Source organism: Anser cygnoides, chromosome 5 (genome assembly GCF_040182565.1).
Source record: "Anser cygnoides isolate HZ-2024a breed goose chromosome 5, Taihu_goose_T2T_genome, whole genome shotgun sequence".
Taxonomy (NCBI): Eukaryota; Metazoa; Chordata; class Aves; order Anseriformes; family Anatidae; genus Anser; species Anser cygnoides.
Window position 1 is genome coordinate 48821801 of NC_089877.1, and position 23858 is coordinate 48845658.

Here is a 23858-nt window from a genome sequence, read left to right on the forward strand (position 1 = left end):
GACACACAAGTTCCCTCTAATCCAATCCAGCCAGGCATTTATACCGCTCTTATTAGCTCGGTATCCGAACACCCTGCTGAGCCGCATTACCATTAATTGTTTCTCAAGTGTCAGCTACAGACTCCACTTCATCCAGTACAAAGCAAAGATCCGATCCCTGCCCCGAGGAGTTTTACATGCTAAGCAGATGGTTAATGACACCAGAGCAGTAACAGCGCTGGTACTGGTAGGGGATAACATTTAAGGAATGTCGAACAAATTAACCGGGATTCATTATAAACTGCATTTGCCTTTCCTGGAGAACTTTGAAAATCTGGCCATGGCTGCTTTTCTTGAAGACCTGAAAATTTGTATCGGGCTTGTGACCTAAAAAACAGAACCTCAGGTTGTTTGTGGTTTTTTTTTTTTGCAGACTAAAAGCTGTTTGCTAACTGGATTTTTTACTGAAAAACTGACCATCCATCTTCCACCAAGCACACACACACGGTGTTTTGTCAGACAGGGGGAGAACGCATTCTTGGGTTCGATAACGTAAGAGGACTATCAGCTCTCACAGCTATGAGACCACAAACCCACAGAGCCCAACTTCTGCAGGACAACATGCACAGCTGATGCACTTGGTTGGGACAAGCAAGGTCAAAGATGATCTCAATTCTAATTCAACAGATTCCAGCCCATTCTGCTTTATTGCTATTGATAACTAGTTTTAGTATCTTCAGTGCTGGGAAGCTCACAATTTGGGTAACAGTGCAGGGTATTTCTACAGGATCTCTAGAAGTCAGTTCTTTATTCTGAAATACAAGATATTTAAAAATATATTTTCCACCCAACTTTGCAGTGTAATGCACAAAATGGTTGAACTTTTCCTCTTAGTCTTATTATGCCCTTCTCTGTCAATTGCCCAGGACACACCGGACAGCTCTTCCCCAAACACCAAGCCCTTGTTGCATTCTAGAAGCACATTTCCAGTTTCTTACTCTACAGTGACTCACTCTGTATTTCCTTATGGACTCCACAGATCTTTAGATAAGACCCTGAAGTGGGAATTGACTACACAGAGGCTTCTCGTGGGTGGTGGAGCATGCAGGTCTCGCTAGCTTTCAGTCATGGACCCACATGCTAAAATCAGAACACCCCACCCTACCTCTTGCCCCAGTTCTACCTCACCAAGTAAAATTTTCTAAAGCCGTTAAAAGGCAAGGTCCTTTCTCCATTGGGACTCAAGAACTTCAGGTCTTGTAGCTCACTGGAAACCACAGAAATCCAAGCATTCACGCCATTTTTACACAGATCTGTAATATTATTTCTGTGTGGGCAGCTAAAAGTTTGCATATGCAAGGTACATAAAACACTTGCAAGAAAACAAAGCCACAGAAGACAAAACAGATCCCCAGCAACTACGTTCAGACCAAAAACATGCAGCCATTGAGTATTTAAAGGAGGCAATACAACCTCCTCCCCATTTAGATGAAAACCTTTATACTTCCTCAATGTAAATTCAACTTAGGACAGCTCTGAGACTACCTGAAAATGAATTTGCGAATAGAATAATTGATAAGACTCCTGGGTCCTTATTTCTGTGTGCTCACATAATGGCAATTAAAGCTAAGCACCTTTGAACAGCCTCTAAACAAGCACATGGAAATCTAGGAGAACCTCTGAGTGGGGATTATGCATTAACCTAATGTTCATAATCATGCTCAGAAAGTTTGCTCTTTCAAAGCTTGAAACAGAAATGTTAATATTCTGAAGCAAATAGAAAAACCTTGAGCTATTGCGAAAGGCAAATTTGGAATTATGTATATAATAGGTAATAAAACTTCAAAAGACTCATCACGTACTGCAATTAAAATGCCCCAAACAGATTTCGAATAGCCTTCTCATTTCTGAGGAAACTTTTTTCTTCCCCCGGGTAAACGGCTGAACTCAGGTGAGCACCAGACTATTATTTATTTTAGGAATACTCTTTCATCCACACTGCAGTGAAAGGAGTACAGCATCACAGACCAAACTGGCAAACAAAGCCAGTTCCACCTCATCTAATCTTGTTCTTTAAAGGTTCACATTATCAATCCCCTTCTCAGAAATCTTCAAGTATGAACGGCCAATGCAAAAGAATGAGTTGCTGTACACAACAGAGTACCAACATAAGACAAGGAAAAAAATCCACTCCTTCCTATTTCCAGACAATAAACTGGAAATCTTCCATTTTTCGGAAGAGGAGAAGATGTCTGTCTACAGTGTGATGATAGTTACGAGCCATGAATAGGAGCAGGCTCCAACAATTACTTAGCTTGCCTAGGAGAAGCAAGAAGCGTCCCTGTGGAAGGTGAAACTTCACAATGAATCGCCAAACAAAAAGAAAGCAGCAGACAACTCACTACCAGGGCTGACAATACACCTAAAGCTCTTCCTCTCATCACCACGACTGCCAGTTGGATTTTAACCTAAGTCAACGTACAACCAGAGACCCAGCTGGGTGAAGTCACCCTCTTTGATTGCAGTCCCCACGTTACAGGCACTGGGGACACATCCTTGGGAGTCTTTGGTCTTGCCCTAACAGCAGGAATGGCTGTGGCATGAGGGCAGGCCTTGAGCACCAAGTTGGTATGGTACCGTCCTGCGAAGCAAGGTAAAGGATGCTCCTTCATACAACACGCAAAGAAATCAAAGAAGGGCAGGTAGATATTAGTGGAAATTTTGTACTGAAATCAGTCCACATAAAATAGAAACAGCATGGTATTCATGACACAAAGCTACTGACATTAGCCTACAGGACTTTATAATAGAGTGGTCCAAATAACAGCTGAACTAGCTTGGATTCTTACACCCACACTACATGACTTAGGTACTTGTTACTCCCATCCAATATTGGTTCAAAAACTGACTCTTCTGTAGCACAGAACTGAAGAGCTAGAAAAAAAATCCCAAGCACCACAGCAAAAAACACTTTGCCTTATTTGGTGCTTTTAATTTTCATAGGAAGAAAAACAAATTTATTTCCAAATCATTTTACACTTAGTAAACTCTGAGTATGATAACATCCCTTTATTCTCAGACAAGTTCAACTTTATCCCCTGAAGCCTGTCCAAAAACATAATAAAATCAAGATGCTCTTGTTTTCCTAAAGACTGAAATCTGAGTGTGACCGTTTCCTTTCCTTCATTAGCAGAAGAATGCATGTGTGGGACATAGGATGAGAACACAACAATGCCTAGATGGAGGGAAAGCAAAAAACAAAACCAAGACAACAAGAGCAATAAATAAAAAAGTTAAGAGATCTCCATTCCTGTGGCCTGACAGAGTCTCATTCAGTTTCTCTAACAGAGATGATGAGGACAGCCTACTGTAGATGATCTCACTACCCTCAAAAGTCATTGAAATCCTTCGTTAGGATCAGAATTTTATCCCAGTCCCTGATAATTAACATTTTTTCTGCAGATGGCCTGACCTGAGGCTAAAGTTGCTACTCTACCTCCTCAATTGCTATTTCAGCTAGGACAAAATCACACAAACTAATAAAATGAACAGGACAAATCTGAAAGCAAAGGCTCTTACAGCCAGGCACAGCAACCCCAAGAGTTCCCAGATATGCTCTCTCCTGCTTCTGCTCAGCCGAGTGATGGTTTGAGTGATCTCAGTCTCTCACCCGGACACACACGGCCTGTCAGTGGGTTTGTGCTCTGGTATTACCTACACACCAGCTGCGAAGCCAGAGCGGGACGTGCCTCCAGCTGTGGGCAGCTTCCTGAGGGAAGGGTGAGCCTTGCAGGGGCAACACCTCGCACGTCTGGATTTTGCCCCAGGTGTGCCACGGGCTGCGAGGTGATATTCAGCCACCTGGAGCTTCGCTGTACCCATCTACTGAACTAGGGCAATTGCTTCACAGTAAGCAACAAATCCGATAGACATCAGGACAATAAATAACTTCCTAATTTTTCTATTTTCCTACCGGTAATTATGTCATTGCTTTTCTCACAAAAACAAAACCCCCGAAGCCCCCACGGTGCAGCACTGTTAAAGGACCACATTTAAAACCTGAGGACTCCACCAACTTCAAAGACCCACAGCAAAGACACGAGGTGTAAATGAGGAAAGCACACCATGTCAGGGGATGCAGTACGTCAACAGATACACACCAGCTGAGGAACTGATATAAGCATATGTTTAAATCTCAGAAGAGAGAGACCTAGACGAAAACAGACCTGGAGGAGAAGCTGTTCTCTCTCTGAAATGGCACTGTGTAGGAAGAAAATGCTTTTTACTGTGTTAAAACATCTCAACATTCTCCCTTCCTGTTTTTCTTTTACTTTCAAAACAAGACTTCCACACAGATCGGTGGGAGCAGAACTTAATGTATTAAAGCATAAACAGTTTTCACCTCGGGAGCAGCAGCAGATCAATATGTGTACTGTGGAACTGAGCCTGCAAAACTTGCTCAGACAAACTCCCGACTACGGGTACCAGCAGTTTGCCAGAGAAAGGCTATTGAAGCCTTTTATAGCAATTCAAGCTACAAAAGGATGTCCCTCTATACACAATCATCACAGCCTGGCATATCAAAGCACTGCCTAAGTCTTGGTGCTCAGCATCGTAGTGTTTTGGTTTTTTTTTTCTTTTCTGTAGCAATTTTTGTTCTGCCGAGGAACCCTTGGGCAATGTCCAAGAATAAGGGGAATTTCTGCCACAGGATGCCCGGAGCACTCCTCCTCCACAAAAGAAGGCAATAAAAGCAGCGCGGGGATGCGCACAGAAGCCATGCCACCCACCGCCACCGGGCTCCTTGGGGTGCCGGGCAGGGGACCCAGCAGGGCCCCGGCTCTCAGGCAGCCACCAGCACACGGGCAAAGGAGCCCTTAGGGGATGAACCAAAGCTGAGCCCCAGCTCTGGCGTGGTGCCTGACGAAATTCGAATCTGTCTACGCGGCTGCAAACACTGCTAACAGGTGTCATGTCTGCGCTGACAGCTAAACCTCTGCTTGGCCCTGGATTAATGAACACAGTACCTGACAAGAGCAATTGAGGATTAATGGCCTGTAACTGCTCGGCCACCTCACGCTCTATAGGGTCAAGCACATAAACATCGGGATGGAAACAGTTTCTCTCAGCCCGGTGCTGGCACTACAAGGACCCCATGAACCCTCAGGGCCATGCGGGCCGGGCGCTCGGGCCCACCTCACATCGCCACGCTCAGTGGCGGCCCACCCCGGCCCCGGCCGGACCTGGGGAAGGGTCCCCGCATGAGGCACTGGCGGCTCCCCACCGAGGGACACCTCAGTCAGTCACTGCCCACAGGCTGCCCCACAGGAGCGTGACTGAGGCACCAAGCCCAAGTGAATGCAGGTCCCTTTGTGTCCACACAGCGCTGGGACACGGGCGGTCCCCGGCCTCCACCAGACCCTTCCTTGCTGGCAACGTCTCGGTACAGGAGAGAAAGACATAAGGGCCCTCCTCTCGCTCTTGGATGCTGCATTGAAATTGCAAGAAGCTGACTGTTATGTCAACTGTGGAAACACACCTTTCGCTCAGCTTTCCAAATCAGAGGTGTCTCCAGGGGGCTCAGGTCACCCTGTGCAGTGGCCAGGCTCCCAGAGCACCTGCACTCGCCTCCAAAGAAACCACCACACTCAGGCTATACGAACAAAACTGCAGCCTAAAGCAACAGCATTCCTCCAGTCTGGATCCCTACGTATGTGCCCATACATAGTCCTCAGCCCTGCCTGAATTAGGGTTAGCTGATTATTCAGCTGCTTTACCCTGGGGGAAAAACAAACAAACAAAGAAACAGATCATCTGGAGATTAAACTGGAATGACTTCCTGAGAAATTGCTTTCTGTGAAGAAAAAAAAAAGGTACCTTACACAGCTCCCAAGGGAAAGACAAATATTCCAGTTGCCCTTAGAAGAGTCTAATAGAAGTGCTGAGTAAATTTGTAACCACATGATGCTGATCCTCCTTCAAACACCTTCAGATGAACCTTCCAGGGGACAGAAGTAATGCTTGTAAGACCATGTTGTTCATGTTGTTCATGTGCAACTTCTGGGTGCATACAAGGGCACATTACTACCACGTAAGGCTGTATTACTCTATGGTTCGCCTTCAAACACAACAGTGGCAGTAGCCGAGAAAACCCCTCTCTCCATTCCTCAGTTTCTCACATGCAGGTGGAAGGAAGGAGCTGGTGGAGGGAGGGAGGACGGCACTGTGGTGCTGCAGGCATGACAGGAGATAAGCACATGATGGCCCACAAGCTGCTCTGATACGATGGCAGCAGGAGCCACACCGATAGGGACATCTCCAATGCTGGGGACATGCTTGGGAAGTGTGTTTGGGTCACAGAGCTTGGGCAGGCTTCAGAGGCACTCCTGGCACTTGCAGAGGGGACGCCCGGCATCCCAGGCTGACACCCAGCTGACACCAGCCAGGCTGCTGGTGCGGTTATCCACTGCCTTGGGGCTTCCCCTCCCCAAATTATAACTCAAAATGCCCCTGGCCAGCTCCTTGCCCCTGCTCCTGAGTTTCCTGCAGGGCCAGCAGCGACCACAGCTCTCCTGCAATGCCACCATCCCTGGATCCTCCCTGCTTGCTGGGTCCTGCAGCATCCCTTATAGAGGATCCAGAAGGAGCAGAGGATATACATGATCTATAGGTACCAGCCCCTGAAACGGTATTATGGAACACAGTGGAGCCAAAATACACTAGAGCACTGTGAAAAGATTAACCTACAAATGCACCTTCTGACCATTTTTACCATTTTATACCATTTATATGCAGCGCAGCCCAGCCCTGAGCCTTGCAGTGCTTCAACACCACCAGTGCCACAGCAAGGTTCACCAAGGCTGCGGGGCTCTGAAGCTCAAAGCCAGCTCTGCCCAGCCAGAGACTACGAAAAAGAGACCACAACCACCCCTGAGCATTGTAGTCACTGATAACTCTTCTCTCCAGAAACATAATATTGAGAGTATTTCACGTATTTGTTGGTGGGGAGATTACATGTTGCTTTTTAAAAATGGATTATTAGTGAGATGTAAATGCCCATTGAGATCAGCAAGAAAACACATATATATACGCATTAAACCTGGAGAATTTTACCTTTCCCTAGAAAAGCAATTGCTGCTGTCAAGTACACCCTTCTATTATAGCCACATGTTCTTTTTAAGAATAGCTAATCAGAAAAGCATACAGAAGTATTTAATCATTTTTTTTTTCTTTAATGACCTAATGTTTTGGTTTGCAACTGCTGCCAACTCACGCTGGGTGGAAATTTAGTACTGTCAGCATTTAATTATTATTTTATCACAGATTTCTCTACCTTCCTACGGTGAGGAAATAGCTAGGAAAAAAAAAAAAGAAAAAAAAACACAGCAACGAACAGCTTTTCTAGCCATTAGACCCTGTCCTCGCCACGTGGCTGTACTGGAAGCAACCACTTTAGGACACCCAGAAGCCGGCCCTGCAATCCCCCTGGAGCAGAGCTAGGTAACAGGGGGGACAGGGGCTGAAATATCGAAATACCTGCCAAAGGACCCAAACGCAGAGCACCTGGGTTTTGTTGTACCTGGGGCCAGTGGCAACAAATTGGACTGGTTCTTTTTGTCAGCTTAAAACCCGTTTTTGTAATTTTTCCCCTCACCTTCTGCATGAACTCAATTCTGCAACCTGTAACAAGCTACAGGGGAAATATGTGCGTTGATGTGCTGCAGACTATAAGACAGGTTTATTTGATCCACACAGTGGGAAGAAACAAAAAAAAAAATTAAACAGGCTGTGTGCTTTTGAAGAAATCCAGGTCCTGCCGTGCTGCTTGTGGTCAGCTCCCAGCCCAGGCATGCCTCGCCAGAGCCTGGATGGGGCTGCAGGCAGCTTGGCCAGAGCTGGACCCCACTCCCTTACAAAAAGCAAGATTTTGGGTTCAGCCTTGGCTGAAAGCCGTGGAGGAATGGGGTTGCAGCAAGCCCAGCTCATGACAGCACAGAGCAGGAGGCACTCTGAGGATGCAGGTTGGTAACTTCATCTTCCAGAGCAGAGGAGTAGTCAGCCACACACTTATTAAAACACGTATTAGTTTGTGATAGCAATCTAAGATAAAGCTAAGAGGTTTGTCACCCAAAATAAGAGAGACAGAAAAAGAGATGCTATTGCTGGAGCTGCGTCCACAGAAATTACTTTTAATCCTAACAGAAGATCCCACCTCATACGTGACTCTTTCCCAGAGAAACACAAGCACCCTGCTCAGTGTACAATGACCCCTGCATATGGCAATAATCACATTTAAAAGAGAAACAAATGTATAGAGGCACAAAAAATGGAGATTAGGAACAGCAAGGTGACATTTTATTCCTCTGATGGCAGGGCTCTCTCACCAGGAATGAAGCACTGCTCTCCTCTACCTGGAAAAAGCAGTCATGGGCATGGGATCCACCAACCAGACGGTCAATACAACCTGTGGCAGACACAGGGAGCTATTCTGTCTGCTCAATACCTTCTCACATTGCACTTTGCACAGTTCCTCACAAGCCACATTCCTGGAGCGAAGGGTGTGTGCTGAAGAAGCCACGCATAATTCCAGTTGTGCAGAGTGAAAGAGAGGGAAATGGCTTTGGTCACTGGGAGTATTTGAATGTCACTTTGTTAGGCTGTGCATTGCATTTGACAGAGCTAGCAAAGGAAATGAGAAGCGATAACTGATAGTGCCGTGATTAGATCAGCCACCTTGGGAAAGGTGCTGAAGCAGAGATATTTCACTAAAATAAGGAGAAACCTGGGAATAGATTTCTGGCAAGTGATCGCAAAGGAGATATGGCCAGAATTAGAAATGGATTTTGCAGGCAGATAAAACGTAATAGATAGAAGGTAGCTCAAAATGATAGATCATGAGGCCCTATAGAGTGACTATAAAGTCTGCCTGCAGTTATTTAACATATAGAGATCCTAGAAATACTTCAAAATACACTTGCTGTGTTATTAACTTTAACGTGCAGAAATAAAACTATGTTGCATTCAAGCTTTCTAGGAAAAAAAAGAAGCGGTCTTCTCCCCAGCTCTCTAGGCCCTGGCTTCAGTAGAGCGGCATCACTTTAAACAAGATAGAAAAGGGACAGGAACCTCTTTTGGGGCTTCTGTCTTAAAGAAAGTTGCTTCAGCAATGAAGGGTGTTTATTGGCAGTGAAAATTAAAACACTGTATTTCAACTCATTGCATGCACTTCTGTAATCCAACCATGTCTCCTTCTGCAGCTCACAGGTGAAGCAGTTCTTTAGGCTACTACAAAAGCATTTTGGGGGAAGAGGGTTAGCTTTATTATTTATTACAAAAGCCTTCAGTCATCCTGCTGCCCACATCTGTGTGTCTGTCTACTCCTTAACTGCTAAATTTGAACATAAGAACAACTACCTTCCTGCAACTCCACAGAGCAAGGTGGCCAAGAGACCGGTGAATATAATGCCTGGGGGAAAGGCTGCGACCTGGGTTGAGTCATTAGACATCAGAGTTAATCACCACAAGAGAGAGGTGTGTTGACAACCCATCTTCACTCACCCCAGTAGTCATCAGATGTGGAGATGAGCCCATGGGCTTAGGGGCTCCAAAAAGCCTTATGTGCATCACTCGCACTGGCCACAGGGATGCTCGCATAAATCACCTTACATATCAACGGAGGACACGCTTCAGAGGATTCTGACAGGATCTCTGGGGAAGAGCACAATATTAACACTGTTTATCTACCACTGGAATAAAAAATGTATAATGATAACCATTACCACTGTATCGGTAACAGCAACAGAGCACCAAATTCTGCATTCACAAAATCAGATGCAACCGTCACTGCATCCCACAGGAGCTTCCCACAAATACCCAAAAGTGGACTTTAAACATGAACCATCTACCTTGACCAGATGCTGAGCTATTTGTTCAGGCAAAATTTTCACTGAAATCATCTAAGACAAGCAGAGAGAGTAGATTTTGGCATGGAAAGGGACAAGCTCCGTTTTTTGCCAGCAGTTGTGCCCATGCTGGCACCAGAGGAAAGGCTGGCTAGGTTTTTCAAAGTGCCACACTGCTGGCTTCAACACCTGTAGAAGTCAAGCCACTTCCTTGCTCACAGATGTGGCAGACCGCCTTTTGGCACCCGGATGAAGCTCCTTTTCCTTGGGTTTGGACAGAAAAGCTTGATTCCCAGGGAGTCTCCACAAAACAAAACTCTACTTTTGAAATAAAACATGCCATGGGCTGACTCCTGCTGCCTTTTTTGTCATTGCTGTTTTGTCTGAGCAAGAGGTGGGAGGCCAGTTTCTGTCTATATTAATCAATATTCATGTGGTTGCCTGCCCATTCGTTCATGTGCTCTAACTGTTTTTGACAGCATAAAATCTGCTGAACGTAGGCAGGCTAGTAGCAGCTGCCGAAGAAATGCCAATAATCCTGTGCGTACCCTCCAAATCTCCCCCATGTTCATATGTTACTAGCAGGCAACGGGAACTTAAAGTGCATGAAACATTAAAGCAAGGTAAATAATTATATTGGTGTTGGGACTTCTATACTGGAGGAATTTTTGCTCCAAATACGTTATTCAGGCTTCTGGTTTTTAGGATAAGGAAGAACATTTTTTTTCCCCACTATGCCCAGGATTGGGATCTCTGCTGTTCTGCGGTCCCAGCTCTTACCCCCAAACTAACAGTATAAAGCATGACAGTAAACAATTTCAGAATTAAAATTACTATGAGGGTTAGGGGGGATAAAAAAAGCTCCAGATTTCAAAATGAGTCCTGAGCTGCCCACATCACACTGTGAACAGGCATCCCCATTTGGGTGGAAAGGAATTCATGCTAAAAAAGCGAGAGGGCAGGCTGGCTGGCACACGCTGCGCACAACCAGCGCAGGGAGCAGGCAGAGTCCACCGGCTGGGGATGTAACGCTCCCGTGGAACTGGGCAAGTGGGAAACAGCGATACTACTATCACCAGCATAGTAATGGCCTTGTCACGGAGCCCCTCGATGGAAGATAATACTGTCTTGCTGTGTAAAAAATAAAAAAGCCTACACTGAAAGTACTACCCTGAAACCCCTGATGAGGGGTTCAAGGCCTATATGACTGTATTTGGCCTTTTTCTCATTCATCAGGGAGGCTGCACAGGACCAGGGGCAGGCAGGAGCCCCTTGGCTCCACACTAGCTGTGCAGCTGTACGTGCACCACCACAACCAACTCTGTACCCCAAATCCTGCGAGCTGTGCAGGCCGCATGGTGCTGGGGCAACCAGGAGAAGCCCCAGGAAAGCACCCCACCAGCAAGCAAGGTTATCTTTCTCATTTTAGCAGGCAGCCTCAGCCTGGGGGACCAAGACAACGTTTGGGAGTCAGGAAATGCAACTACAACAAGGCATACTTTTGATGTAACTAGGAAATAAATAAATCCATGTATTTTGGTAGACTGACTTTCCGACCCAGGCTGTTTCCGAGGTACCAAAAAAAGATGCCAAAAAAGTAAATGAAAGGACTTTTAAATGCACTGCACTTTTCACGCTGTTCTTATATTTTTCTTGTCTTTCCTGCTATTTCAGGTCCCTCCAGCGTGCTCCAGGACCAGCTGCAAACGGGCTGCTCTCACGCCTGCAGAGACCTGTTTGTGAAGAAGGGTGACAAACGTAGCACACATGCCTAATTTCTACAAATCTCATTTTTCCACTCTGCATTTTCCTCCTCCTTGAGGACAGTTACTCCATGGCAAAATATATTCAGAAGATGATCTCATTTGGGAAAGTGCAAGCAGAGTTAGGCCCCCAAAAGCCATCTCACAGTTCATGCACTCAAATTACACAAAAGATGGGGTGGCCCAGTGCAGAGAGCCAGAAAGCTCTCTGCAAAGAAGAAGGTGACTTCCAGAGCACTGAATTAGATGAAGGAAGCTCATACTCAAAAGCAAGCTGAAGGTGGACAATACAGAGATGCGGTGAAACCATTTGCAGTCACAAAACCACCACAAGCAGATCATGGTTCCCTCAAGAAGGTGACACAGAGGAGTCCCAAGGCCTACGAGACCTCGAGCATGCCACACAGCCACTGCCACCCTCCTCGGCAAGTGGCACACTACATTGCAACAGCAGGAGACAGGAAAAAAAAAATAGATGCAGCAGTTATAATGCAGTTTATTTACAGCTCAGCTTTTCAAAGTTTACTAACTGTAGTGGAGATTGTTCACGGCTCATGCCTCTAAAGAAGCTGGGGTCATTCCCTTTCTCTTCTCAGCTCCACATGCAGTTTGTAAGTTTGTTCTGTTCCTCCACCCAGGCTGGCTTTTTGCCCTGCCTTGGCTCTGTCAGATACCATTCTCTGGCCCTCCTCGTCCTGATCTTGCTGCTCCTCCGCACCTCCGCATCCTCTCCCCTGGCTCCTGCTGCAGCCTTGGCCGTACTTTTCCCCTCTCCTCACCCTGTGGGTGATGTTGCTCACTCCCACACCAGCCACTGCTGTGCCAATGAGAAAGGTGCTTTCTGTTGCTGACTCGGCTCCAGCCAAGCCCATCTCTCAGCCTGCCCTGCTGACAGCTCTTGGCTGGGCGTCTCGCCGTCAGATCAGACCCGATATAGCAGCACTGGACCTGCCGCCAGCCCGCCTCCCTTCACGGCCTGAACCAGCTCCCCCCTTGCTGTTGCTCAGGCCTACAAGGCATTCCAGCTCCCCCCGCTTCACATCCTTCCTCTTCTTGTGACACCTCTGCACAGACCTTCGGCGGCTGTAAATCCGAGGAATCCCACTCATCTCCACAGCATCATACCAATTTATAAGAGACGAGTTTCTGCCCTGCTGCTTCTATAAGCAAATATACCGTTGGACAAATGAAAACCCTCAGCCAGGCCCCTCAGCACCTCCTGTGTTTACAACTGTGCTCTCTCGTCCTCTGGTCCCCCAACAGCCGCACTCTTTGACATACACAGCCTCCTGAAGCTCCTAGCCGGCCCTTCGCTCTCCACCACCCACGACTCAGAAGTTTTCTTGCCACTCTCGAGCCTCTCGTACCTACGCACTGCCCAGCCTCCAGCTATGCTGAGCTTCTCCTGCCTTCTGAATAGGCCTGCCATAATTTAGAATCACAGAATCACCTGGGTTGAAAAACACCATCAAGATCATCGTCCAACCATTCAGCTGACCTACCAAACGCCATCACTAAACCATATCCCTTAGTGCCACGTCCACACATTTCTTGAATACCTCCAGAGATGGGGACTCCACCACCTCCCTGGGCAGCCCGTTCCAACGCTTGACCAGCCTCTCCATGAAGAAATTCCTCCTGATTTCCAATCCAAACCTCCCCTGGCACATTGGTGTGCTAACAGTATTTAATCGGCAGTAATAAATGAGGCACTGATTCAGAGGTTTATTTTATGCTAAAGGAAAAAAAAAAAAGGGGGTGGGAGGAACGTTGCCACAGAGCTCAACAGCCAATTTCAGATTTGGGCACGATTAAAAAGCAACTGTCTAACACAACACAGGCATGCACCTGCAAACTGACATATTTCAGCACCCGTTTGTGATTATGAGATGTGTAAAGAGTTATTTGCGTCCTCTTGTCACTAAACACTGCGCTATCCCAGTGAAGGTACCCAGAATTTTCACGAACATTTTAACACTTTAACATTATAAAACTCACTTAAACCAAACACGACGCTATATCAAACAATGCGGATGACACCACAGCAAGGCCCCATGTTTTTACATTCCCCAGACCACACCGGTGAATTCTGCAACGGCTGGAGGCTTGGCACCCAGCAGCTCCACCTAAACATCACTATCTTTGTACGTAGGCCTCCATTTTGTGGGGAACCAACCAACCAAACAAACAAAAAACCTGCATACTTTGTTTAATTTAATATCTATTAAGAAAACAAACAAACAAACTTTCCAAAAGTCAGAATAGTACCTGTGTTTGGGCTTTCATATACCTGGAGGGATGTGAGACTACGGAGGCAAGATCAGGGCCTTAATGAGAATACAAGAGAGTTCACCCCATGCACAATGCCAGAATGATGAAATGTTAATGAAGTGAAAGTGTATTAGTGAATTATTAAAATTTTGTTCCTCTCAGCAAAGTGCAGAGTGAGAAAAACCCAGTGAAGATAATGATAAAAATAGGATCAAAACATTTGGATCCCTTTCTCTACCTCCAGTAACAACAACAACAAAAAGCTTTAGAAAATCTGCTGTTAAAATTAGCATACTTATTGGCAGCTGCTGCAAATGATCTACTGTAAGACCCAGATCAAAACAAGACGGATTTGGGGGTACAGTGAGATTTAACCCAGTTCTGGGTTAAACTTCAGCTCTCTCCCATCTTCAACGACCCCTCTCACACCTCTGCTCCTGCTCAGAGCGAGCCTGGGCGGCCACCACGCAGCTGACTTGAGGATCCCACCACAGCGAGCGGCGCCATGCAGGCTCTGCAGGAAGGCTCGGGCCTGGCCACCAGCACGTGCCCGCTGTGCTGAGCACTGGCTTCATCCGAGAAAGGGCTTCATCTCTACCAAGCCCAAGGGAGAAACCTGACCAGAAGCGCAGAGCTGTGGTTGGAAAGCCCGGCTCTAGCAAAGAGGCTGCCCAACTACAGGCAGCGAGGTAACAGGAACAAGCGACAAAATACCATCCAGGACAAGGGGCAGAAGTTTCACCCCCAGCCTGTCCAGTTCCTGCAGAGATCAGGGAATACGTGAGTTTTAGGGAGAGGTCTGAAAGAGCACAGGACGATGCTTTCTCCCACATCTGGGCCAAACTCCTCTCAGGAACGACAGACAGAATAAAACAAATTACAATTGTTGTAAAATCTCAAGAGGGCTATACAGACTGGCCTCCTCCTTTGATTATCAGTGGCTGCGTATAATATGAGAGGAAACGAGAGCAAGCTCTGAGAGGCTGTTCAGTGTGACAGAGGCAGAGGTGCTGGCACAGGGAAGACGCCGGGAAAGCGACCTTGTCCAGAGCAGCCCAGGCAGTGCACAGCTGCACTCGTCAAAGTCACGCTGAAGGAGGTTGCTGTAGAGAAACACTGAAGGCCGAAAGCACCACCACCTCCGGTCCTCCCCGAGACGAACCGAAGTACCATACCAGTAAAGGATGAGAAGAACGCAGCTTGTAAATATTCCTTTTCACCAATTAACCCGAAGTGCTACAGGTGTGCTTTCCACCCATTTAGCCCTTTGTGGTACAACACATCACCTGCGTTGAGGAAGCAGGAGCCCACGCCGCACCAGATGCATTCCCACCATGCGGAATCCCAGGGCCCACACGGCAAAACACACATCAGACACTTTGTGAGATAATTTAGGGATGGTGGGAAGGAAAAAAAGCTGTTGTTGCCTCTTATTTACAAAACACATGAGGTACAAATAGGTCCCAAAGAAAGACCCAGCTATCATCTGTCCCATCATCGCCTGCCAGGGCTTACCAGCCTACTGCTGCTCGTGGAGCATCCCGGCTGAAGCCCAGGGGACTGTTCCCACTACCTGATCATAAAAAGTAAGCCTTTTGCTCAGGAAAAAAATAAAAAATAGATACAAGAGAGCAGCAACCCCTGTTAGGGACCATCCCTGAGCACTATGGTGTCCCCACCACGGAAGGACACAGAGGTGGGAAAAACCTGACTGTCAGCAAGCAAGCATTCAGCAGCAGCTGAGCTAACACCAGGGCAGACCGACATGACATTACCCACCTAAAAGCCTCAGCCAGCTTTATCCATCTCCCATACCCACCATCAGGCCCCTCCAGAGTGGGGCTATCCCATCACTTTATGCCCACCCACAGCCAGCCCTGCTCCTTCATGGGCTGCCCAGGAAGCCAAGGTGCCAACCTCAGGCTAGACTGCCAACTTCAGCCCAAAGCAGAAGTCTCAACACTGACAAAGGCACCTGAAGTGAAGGAAGGGAGGGTCTGAGCTGCCCTGGATCCTGACAGCTGGACTTCTGGCACCGTGAGCGGAGGAGGACTTCCAAGGCCCACAGAAGAGCCACTCTCTGAACACTGTCTCTCCTTCCAGAGCTCCACGCTGGTTTCCCAGAATCAGCTGATCACTTCTGAAAAAAACACAGCCATAATTTTTACATTTAAACAAAACGCTGTTTTGTTGGATTCCTTTTTTATTATGATTTCTGCTGCAGTTTGACTTTGGCTTGGCTGCGAGAGCAGGTAACAAGCCAAGTGCGGTTTCATCAGACATATTTCAGAACTGCGGCCAAAGCCGTGCTGCGCCGCGTTACGTCTCAAGTCACGAACTGGCAAATTCCAGTATCGGCCAGGACGGTCCCATTCCAGCCCAGTTTCGGCTTTTGGAGAGCCCTCAGCCCTGGCTGCCTCTTCTGCCAGCAACGACTCCTAATTCCAGGACATTCCCTATGCCAAAAATCACTACGTCAAGCGAGCCAGGCAGTCTCTTACAAGTTTATGCAACTGTTCCATGCTTCCCCCCTCAAAACCCTCTATGAAAGTTCAGCCTAACGCCATAAATACTCTGTTGTGAGCTGACAGCGGAGAAATACCGTTTATTGCCCTGAATCTCCCCGCCTGTAGGAACACAATGAACCAAACCACAGCCCCTGCCTCTCGCCTGGACCTTCACCCACAGCCACGTCCCGTCTCGAGAGCCACACCAAGTTGGACGGGACCAGCATGGACTGGCATTTCTGGGGTCACTGTCGAAATTCCCAGCCCCAGCCCCAAATCCACGCGTTCCATACGGGCACACCAGCCTCAGCACACTTGTGAAAGGCAGCTGATTTTCATAGTTTTAATCCATTAGCAACAGCTAATCCAGGGGCAATTAATTTGACTGCCAGCCCTGCCCCATAACTTTGGGCTGCCCATGTGAAACGCTACCTTTTGGTTTCCTATGCTCACTGAATTTCTGCGGATGTCAAAGAAATGGACTTCGGTAAGGTGATTTATGATCCAGGATGAAAAGCAGTTTGGAAGCATAAGGACTGCTCCTACTAGTAAAATAACGTGTACTTCTGATCTTTCTTTTTAAGGGAAAAAAAACATCTGTTGAGTATCCACACTGAATATTCAAATCATTAATTAGGCTCAAAAGGCATAAGGTGCAAATTGCATAGATTTGAAAACGCGGCCCAGAGAGCCTCTGGGTTTGTTCGGTTTGTTTGTGTTAAACAAGAGCAGGAAAAAGAGGCAGGACAACGCAAGAATTCTACTTCTTGCATCTCGCCCGGGACCAGCTGGCATCACAAAACTTTTACAAACCAAAACCGCCAGAGACAAACACGGCAGCCGAGACACCGAGGACCACGAAGGGTAAATCTAGAAAGTACCTAATCCAGTCCGTTTCCTTCGCTTTGTAAAAACAAGTAACCGACACGCTTCCTGCCGGCGAACCTTCCTGCAGATAAGGGTGCTCCCGACAACAGGAAATTCTTTTCTAGAAGCAAGCACACTTTCGCTCCGAAGCCAAACTTTCTCCACTTGCACTCCAAAACAACTGGAGGCAGCACCTGGATGATGAGAGGCAAGCAGGACAAGAGTCGATGCACGACCGCCGGCACCGTGTGCCCACGGCGTGGTGCAAGGGGAGGGTGCTGAGCCCCTTGCCTGCACCTGGGGGCTCAGCCCCGCGCCGTCCGGCCTGAACAGCCACAGCTGGAGCTCTCAAGAAGCAACAACCAAAGAGCAGAGCACGTAAGCCAGGGATGCCGAAGGTGGCGGTGGTCCCTGAAGGTTCCCAAGCAGCGACCGGCACAGCGGTGATGTGCTCGGTGCTTCTCTCGGCTTGGTCGCTGCAAAACTACGATTAAAGAGGGCAAGAAAATGAAATGCTTCAAGAAAACGCGGGGGTTACTCAGTTCTCAAAGATGTCTCTCCATCAAAAACATCCAAGATCAACGTTTGCTACCCAAGAAAATAAGTAAAAGCATTAAAGCCCTTCTTGCGAGTTCCCTGACAAACACTTCTCTGCTGCTCTAAGAGCAAAACCACTCTCCTCTCACACCCAACAAACTTTCAGTAGTCCGGCAAAGTAAAACTTCAGCCCTGTTTTCTCACGTTGCATTCATCAGTAATGAAGTACATTTTGTTCCCTCTCTGGTTTCATCCCCAAGCAGCACTCCACAACCAAGCGGTGACTTTTATTAGAAACCATCGCACAGCGCTTCCCACAGCCTCCCATTTTTTCCCCAGGTGAGGCTGGGGTCGAGGCCTCAACGCTCAAGTTCACACCACTTTGCTCGAGTATAGTTTTGTACTGAGGAGGACCAAAGGCAGACCCCACCAGCCCCGGCCGTCCCTCCCGAGTCCCAAGAGGCACCACAGGACGGAGGCCGGCCGAGCGAGGCCAGCACCCCGCTGCCTCCCCAGCCTGCGCTCGTCCTTCGGTGGGAGCCCGGGACGGCCGGCAGGAGAGGAGAGGAGAGGAGAGGAGCCGTGGAGGCAGCGCAGTTTTTACTGCGAGTGACCTTGGTTTGACAGGCACGTTCTCAGGTTTCAACAGATGCTGTGGGAAAGGCACCAGAAGCCAACACGTTTCTGCAGGCATTTCTGATGATATGCAGACTTTTTTTTTTTTTAAATAAACGGAGGGGGGGGGGGGGGGGGGGGGGGGAAGTCTTCTCAGTTTCCATGACAACAGTGTCTCCACTTGTCTGTTATTAGATACCATCCGCTTCCTGTGTCTAAATTTTTAAACCAATCAGAAAAGTGTTTATAGATGTTGCACTCCTGGGACAGTCCCTCTCCTACCCCAGAGCTGCCCCACGGCCGGGCGGCCTCACGCCCTCGCAGCAAGGCCACTGGGCGCTGGCCTCCGCCGGGCACCGGGCACAGCGGGGCTCCTGCCACCCCACTACCGCACCCACACCCTGCCCGGGGGACGGACGGGCAGAATTTAATAGTGCACGGACTCATTTCACCGTTCGATATACGTGTATAAATATATTTTAGTACCGCACAAACTCATTTTCACGGTTTGCTTGGTTTTGTGTGTTATTGATATATATATATATATATATACAGGTACCAAACAAACTCACTTTCATGGTTTGATCATTTTCATGTGTTATGGATATATATATATATTTGGTATCAAGCAAACTCATTTTTACGGTTTGATCATTTTCGTGTGTTATGGAGATATATTTGGTATCAAACAAACTCATTTTCATGGTTTGCTCATTTTTGTGTGTGTTGGTATCAAACAAACTCATTTTCATGGTTTGCTCATTTTTGTGTGTGTCATGGATATATACACATGGTTTGCTCATTTTTGTGTGTGTTATGGATATATACAGGTACCAAACAAACTCATTTTCATGGTTTTTTGCTCGGTTTTGTGCGTTATGGATATATATACACACACGTACATATTTTGGTACCAAACAAACTCATTTCCACGGCTTGCTCATTTGTGTGTGTTACGGATATACACATATACACGCACACGTACATATTTTGGTACCAAACAAACTCATTTCCACGGTTTGCCCGTTTCTGCGCAATATTCAGCCTGGGGAACACCACGCCCCCCCCCCCCAGCCCCCCCGGCTCGAGGAGCAGGAGCCCAGATCCCCCTCGCCCCGCCGCCCCCGGGCGCAGCGCCGCTCCGTGCCGCCCAGCTGGGAGCCGGCCCCGGCGGCCCGCGAGCGGAGCGAAGCGGCCGGAAGATGCGAGAGCGCCCGGGGCAGCCCGCCGGCGGTGCCCTTGTCCGGCCGCGGGGCCGCGCCGGGAGCCCCGGGGGGCGCTGGGGGGGGGGGGGGGGGGACGACCCCGCGGGGCCGGGCCGGGGCAGAGCGGCCCCAAAAGTTTGGCCGGGGCAGCGCCACGCAGCGCCCGGGACCGCGCGGATCGCCAGCGCCGTTACCTCCTCGCCTCGCTCCCTCGCCGGCTGGGTGCGGTGGGGTGGGGTGGGGTGGGGCGAGGTGGGTGCGGTGCGGTGCGGTGGGAGCTCCCCGCGGCCGCCCCGCTCCGCGCCCCCGGCGGGAGGCAGCCGCAGCCCGCGCCGCCCCCTCCGGCCGCCCGCCGGGCCCCGGGCCCGCCCCGGCACCGGCACCGCCCCGGCACCGCCCCGGGCGCCGCCCCGGCACCGCCCCGGACCCCGACACCGCCCCGGTACCGCCCCGGTACCGCCCCGACACCGCCCCGGTGCCGCCCCGGCCCGGCCCCGCCGCCGCCTCCCTGCCCGCCGTGGAGCGACGGGGGCCCCGGGCCGGTGCCGGGCTGGAGGGAGGCGGCGAAGGCCCGGGGCGACCTTTGGAGGTCAGAAGGATGCGGAAAGTTGTAGCTCGTGAATTCTTGGTGATAAGATTCGGAAAAAAAAAAAAAAGTGGATTTTTTTTGTGTGTGTTTGTGTAATATACGGTTATGTGGGTGGAGGGGAACAGAAGGACGGCTCCTCTGCCCATTTTTCTGGCCCTCGGTGGATGTTGAAAGGAGCAGCCCGGCCCTTTTGCTCGTGAAAATCACAAAAACCACCCCCGCCTCTGGGGGTCCCAGTTGTGTCCCTGGTGCCCCTGTGTCTGCGCAGAAGGCCGTGACCTCGGCTGCTTCCCCGAAACTCACTCTTCACTGTGCGGACAGGCTGGGTTTGTCCCATGGGGCATACACAGCCCTGGGAGCCCCCAAGGCAAAGTTCACAGGTTTGTTTTTCCAGGCTTTGCTCCTAGCCCAGGTAGGCGCTGTCGGCATGGCAGCTGCTGGCGGTGCTCACCGTGTAGAAACACCCGGTGTAGTCTTAATGAAAACACCCCGAGAGGTGGGAGCGGAGCATTTTGGCTCAGCTGTCAGCACAGCTAATGCAGGGGGCCCTGGGCACCACGTCAATAACAAGGCGTCTGCAAATTGCTTGTGAAAGTGTAATTATCTGTTTGCAGTATCGCCACATCTGGAAATCCCACGAATGCCAAGGGGAGTCTCCGTGAATGGCAAAGTCCTGGCCCCACTCAAGGAATCCCCAAATCACAGTCATTGTAGACACTGCAGGTGCTGATTACCCTTCACAGGTCTACTCCGTGTCAACGCTATAAAGAAAGCACTTTTTCCTGTACATACCCATTAACTCCAAGCCAGGTAATTTTCCTAATGAAAGCAGCAGCAGCGTTTCTTTGTCCTTTGATCAGGTCGTCTGAATTGCTCTGCGCCTGTATCTGTGCTAACCACAGCAGCTTTAAACCTCAGCCTAAGTTCCTGCAGAATTTAGCCACAAGTATGTGCATTTCCCTTCCTCTGTTTGCTCCCAGTGATGCAAGCTTCATTATTCTTTCATTTCTTCTTCCTTCCTCCCACTCAGATATTTGAGGCTTTCTTAGGTGCTTTGTAACTCTGCTTCCCACCTCCTCTTCATTTGGATCCTTCCTAAAGAAAAGAGTGTTTTAGAAGACCCACATTTGCAAGGGAAAAATATTAATAGTGGAAACTTTCTCAGCAACGTATTTTTCCTGTCTCCAAGTGCATCTTGTCTCTTTGCATCAGCCTTAGCGATGTTCACTCTCCCATACAGTGGGCTGCTTTGTTATCTGTATCTGCCAGATGAAATTAATGAAGATGAAATTCTTACCTCTCTCCAAACGGGGAAGAATTTATGATTTATGTTGCAGAACGTTTTCCCATGTCCAAGTCAGCCCGTTTCATCTAATTCTCCTTCGCGTTTTTCATTAAGCCTTGTTCTCCTGGAGAGCCTGCAAACCCGGGCACCCAGCTGGCAGCTGCTGGGTTATTCCTGGCCACTGGCACCCAGAGCACCGGGGTCTCCTCTCCCACCCCAAGAAAACCATTCTAGCGTAGGGGTGCTTTGCCACAGGGACGCCTCTTGGGAACATCTCCATGGTGCTGTAGCACCAGGCGGTTATTTACCGAGGAGCAATACGAGGAGCTGTTGCAGGAGATGAGCACCGTAGGCCCGTGCTTGCCCAGCCCTCAGCTCTGTTGCAGCACATCCTTTCCCATTCCCTTTTTGCACTTCCAAGGTTGTTTGCCAAGACCGAGCTGGCTGGGGAGCGCAGAGACCAGGTATCGTGCTTAATGGGAGCCACATGAGAATGAACGTATCTGCAGGAGGAAATTGGTGGCCATACAAATGCTCACTCGTCACTTCCGATACGGCATGTTATAGCTGTGCTGCTTACCCTTTTCGTTTCTGGAGTGTGTTTAGTCTCTTCACTTGGAAACAAAGATAAAAACGGCAGTGTTTTAGCCACATCATTTGTTTTCAAGAGTAGGAAGATGTCAGTGACTTTTATTCCATCTACCCATTTGCCATTAGTATCTGACTGCAAAACAAGGAGACAATTAAAAATATACTGCATTTTCAGACACTCTTAATGACTTTTTGTAGTGCCTCAGTTGTTTGGCTGCCTGACTTGAGTTCCACTGAAGATTTTCATAGAACAAATACTCACATATGCAGCTCCAGGTCATTTCCCTATTGCCTCTCAGACGCACAGAGCACACAGCTGGCCCCCGCTGGTAGGCCTTTGTGCCCGACCACTCCACCGCGTGGGCCCGAGCCCCGGACAACGCGGTGAAATACAGGGGGATTACGGTAATGACATCCTCTCTTTCATGCTTATGAATCAAGTCCCACTCGCATTCCCCGTGGACAGCCAGGCAGACCGGTTATGGCCACAAAGGGGTACTTAATTATGCACATCTATGTGTTCTCGTACAACTTTAATAACAGCGTAAGAGTCACTTGAGCAATAGACTTGGTTTTATGAACTGAAAGGATAAGACTCAGGTTCTCTGGTGGACAATGAAACTGGATTTCTTCTGCTCTTCCTTATTTTATTTTTGTTAATATCACCCTTAAACTTTGAATTATCCTGCAAGTATTAGGGCTCATTAACTTTGTTTCAGCTTGTACTTTGTGCTAATGGGACGGTTTTTTGTAACAAATATGAATCACTTGAAGGCTAAGGCTTAAATGTTTAATAAAAGTCATTAGCAGAATTACGTGCTAGGACTTACAAGAAAGATGATGGTGTTGTTATGGTTACTGCTGTATCTCTGGCTGTCAGTGGTCTTTCTGACTTACCCTCTGCTTATGCCAGGCCTTGAGTTTTTACATTTCCACAGATGGGATAACATGGTCGTGGCACGCTCACAGCAAGCTCCAGCCCATGTACCTCGTACATTCTCCAAGCTCACAGGTGTACATGGGAACAGAGACCTTCATCCTTCCTGCATGACCCAAACAACACTGGTAAAACAGAAGAGCCTTTTAACCACTGAAATAAAGCATATTGGTTAAAAAAAAAAGTATCACATCCACTTTATCTTGCACTCTTATCAACATCTACAGAATTAGCCATCTGCAGATCTGAGCTCTCTCAATCCCTTTTGGGTTCTCGTTCTCCAACGCGTCCATTTAAATGGTTCTCAGTAAATTCTCGGGGCTTTTCGTGTCTTCCTTCGCAGGCACCCGCATCCTCCCAGGGAAATCTCCTGTGAGCCTAGCAGGGCCCAACCAAAATGTCACAGTGAAGGGCGCTTGCTTCATTTCCAAAGTGTTTCCTCAAAAATGCGTGCCTAGATTCATCTCCCCTCTCCTGGGTACACTGCTTGACAATCCAGCTATTGAAGTAGCTCAGTGTATGCACACAGTAAACATGTCAACACATCACGTTCATAAATTATTACAGGCAATGCCAAATCTGCCACAAAGATTTTTCAACTTTAGGCTGTAGAAGAGGATCTTCAGTGGCAGAAATGCTGAAAGACTGAAAGCGAAAAATAAGCAGAAGGATTTCTCTTAACCTCATGGAACTAGGATCCAAAACAGCACACACTTTACTGCCAGAGGGAAGAAGACTGATGACTACTCAGCGGTGACCGAGGCAGATTTTAGAATAACATAAAACTACAAGAAAACATTCATAAAGCTG

The 23858-nt window shown here is 48.4% G+C and overlaps 1 protein-coding gene and 1 long non-coding RNA gene across 9 annotated transcripts in view; both read right to left on the bottom strand.

Annotated features, from left to right (window-relative positions):
• Positions 1-19991, bottom strand: part of FOXN3 (forkhead box N3) — a 202043-nt gene extending 182052 nt beyond the window's left edge. Inside the window, exon 1 of one of the 2 annotated variants that reach the window (XM_066998246.1) lies at positions 19841-19991. The gene's annotated coding sequence lies outside the window, so the exon portion shown is untranslated. Of the gene's footprint in view, positions 1-15890; positions 15915-19840 lie in introns of those variants that run through there. The other variant, XM_013182425.3, reaches the window with a different exon arrangement.
• Positions 19992-20150: 159 nt separating this feature from the next.
• LOC106036795 (uncharacterized) overlaps positions 20151-23858 on the bottom strand; it is a 30687-nt gene continuing 26979 nt past the window's right edge. For 2 of the 7 annotated variants that reach the window (XR_007165724.2, XR_007165725.2), the window contains 2 exons: positions 23009-23154; positions 20153-22244 (listed from right to left, as the gene is read on the bottom strand). This is a non-coding gene — a long non-coding RNA (uncharacterized lncRNA). Of the gene's footprint in view, positions 22245-23008; positions 23174-23858 lie in introns of all 7 variants that reach the window. The other 5 variants (XR_010831964.1, XR_010831963.1, XR_007165726.2 and 2 more) reach the window with 5 other exon arrangements.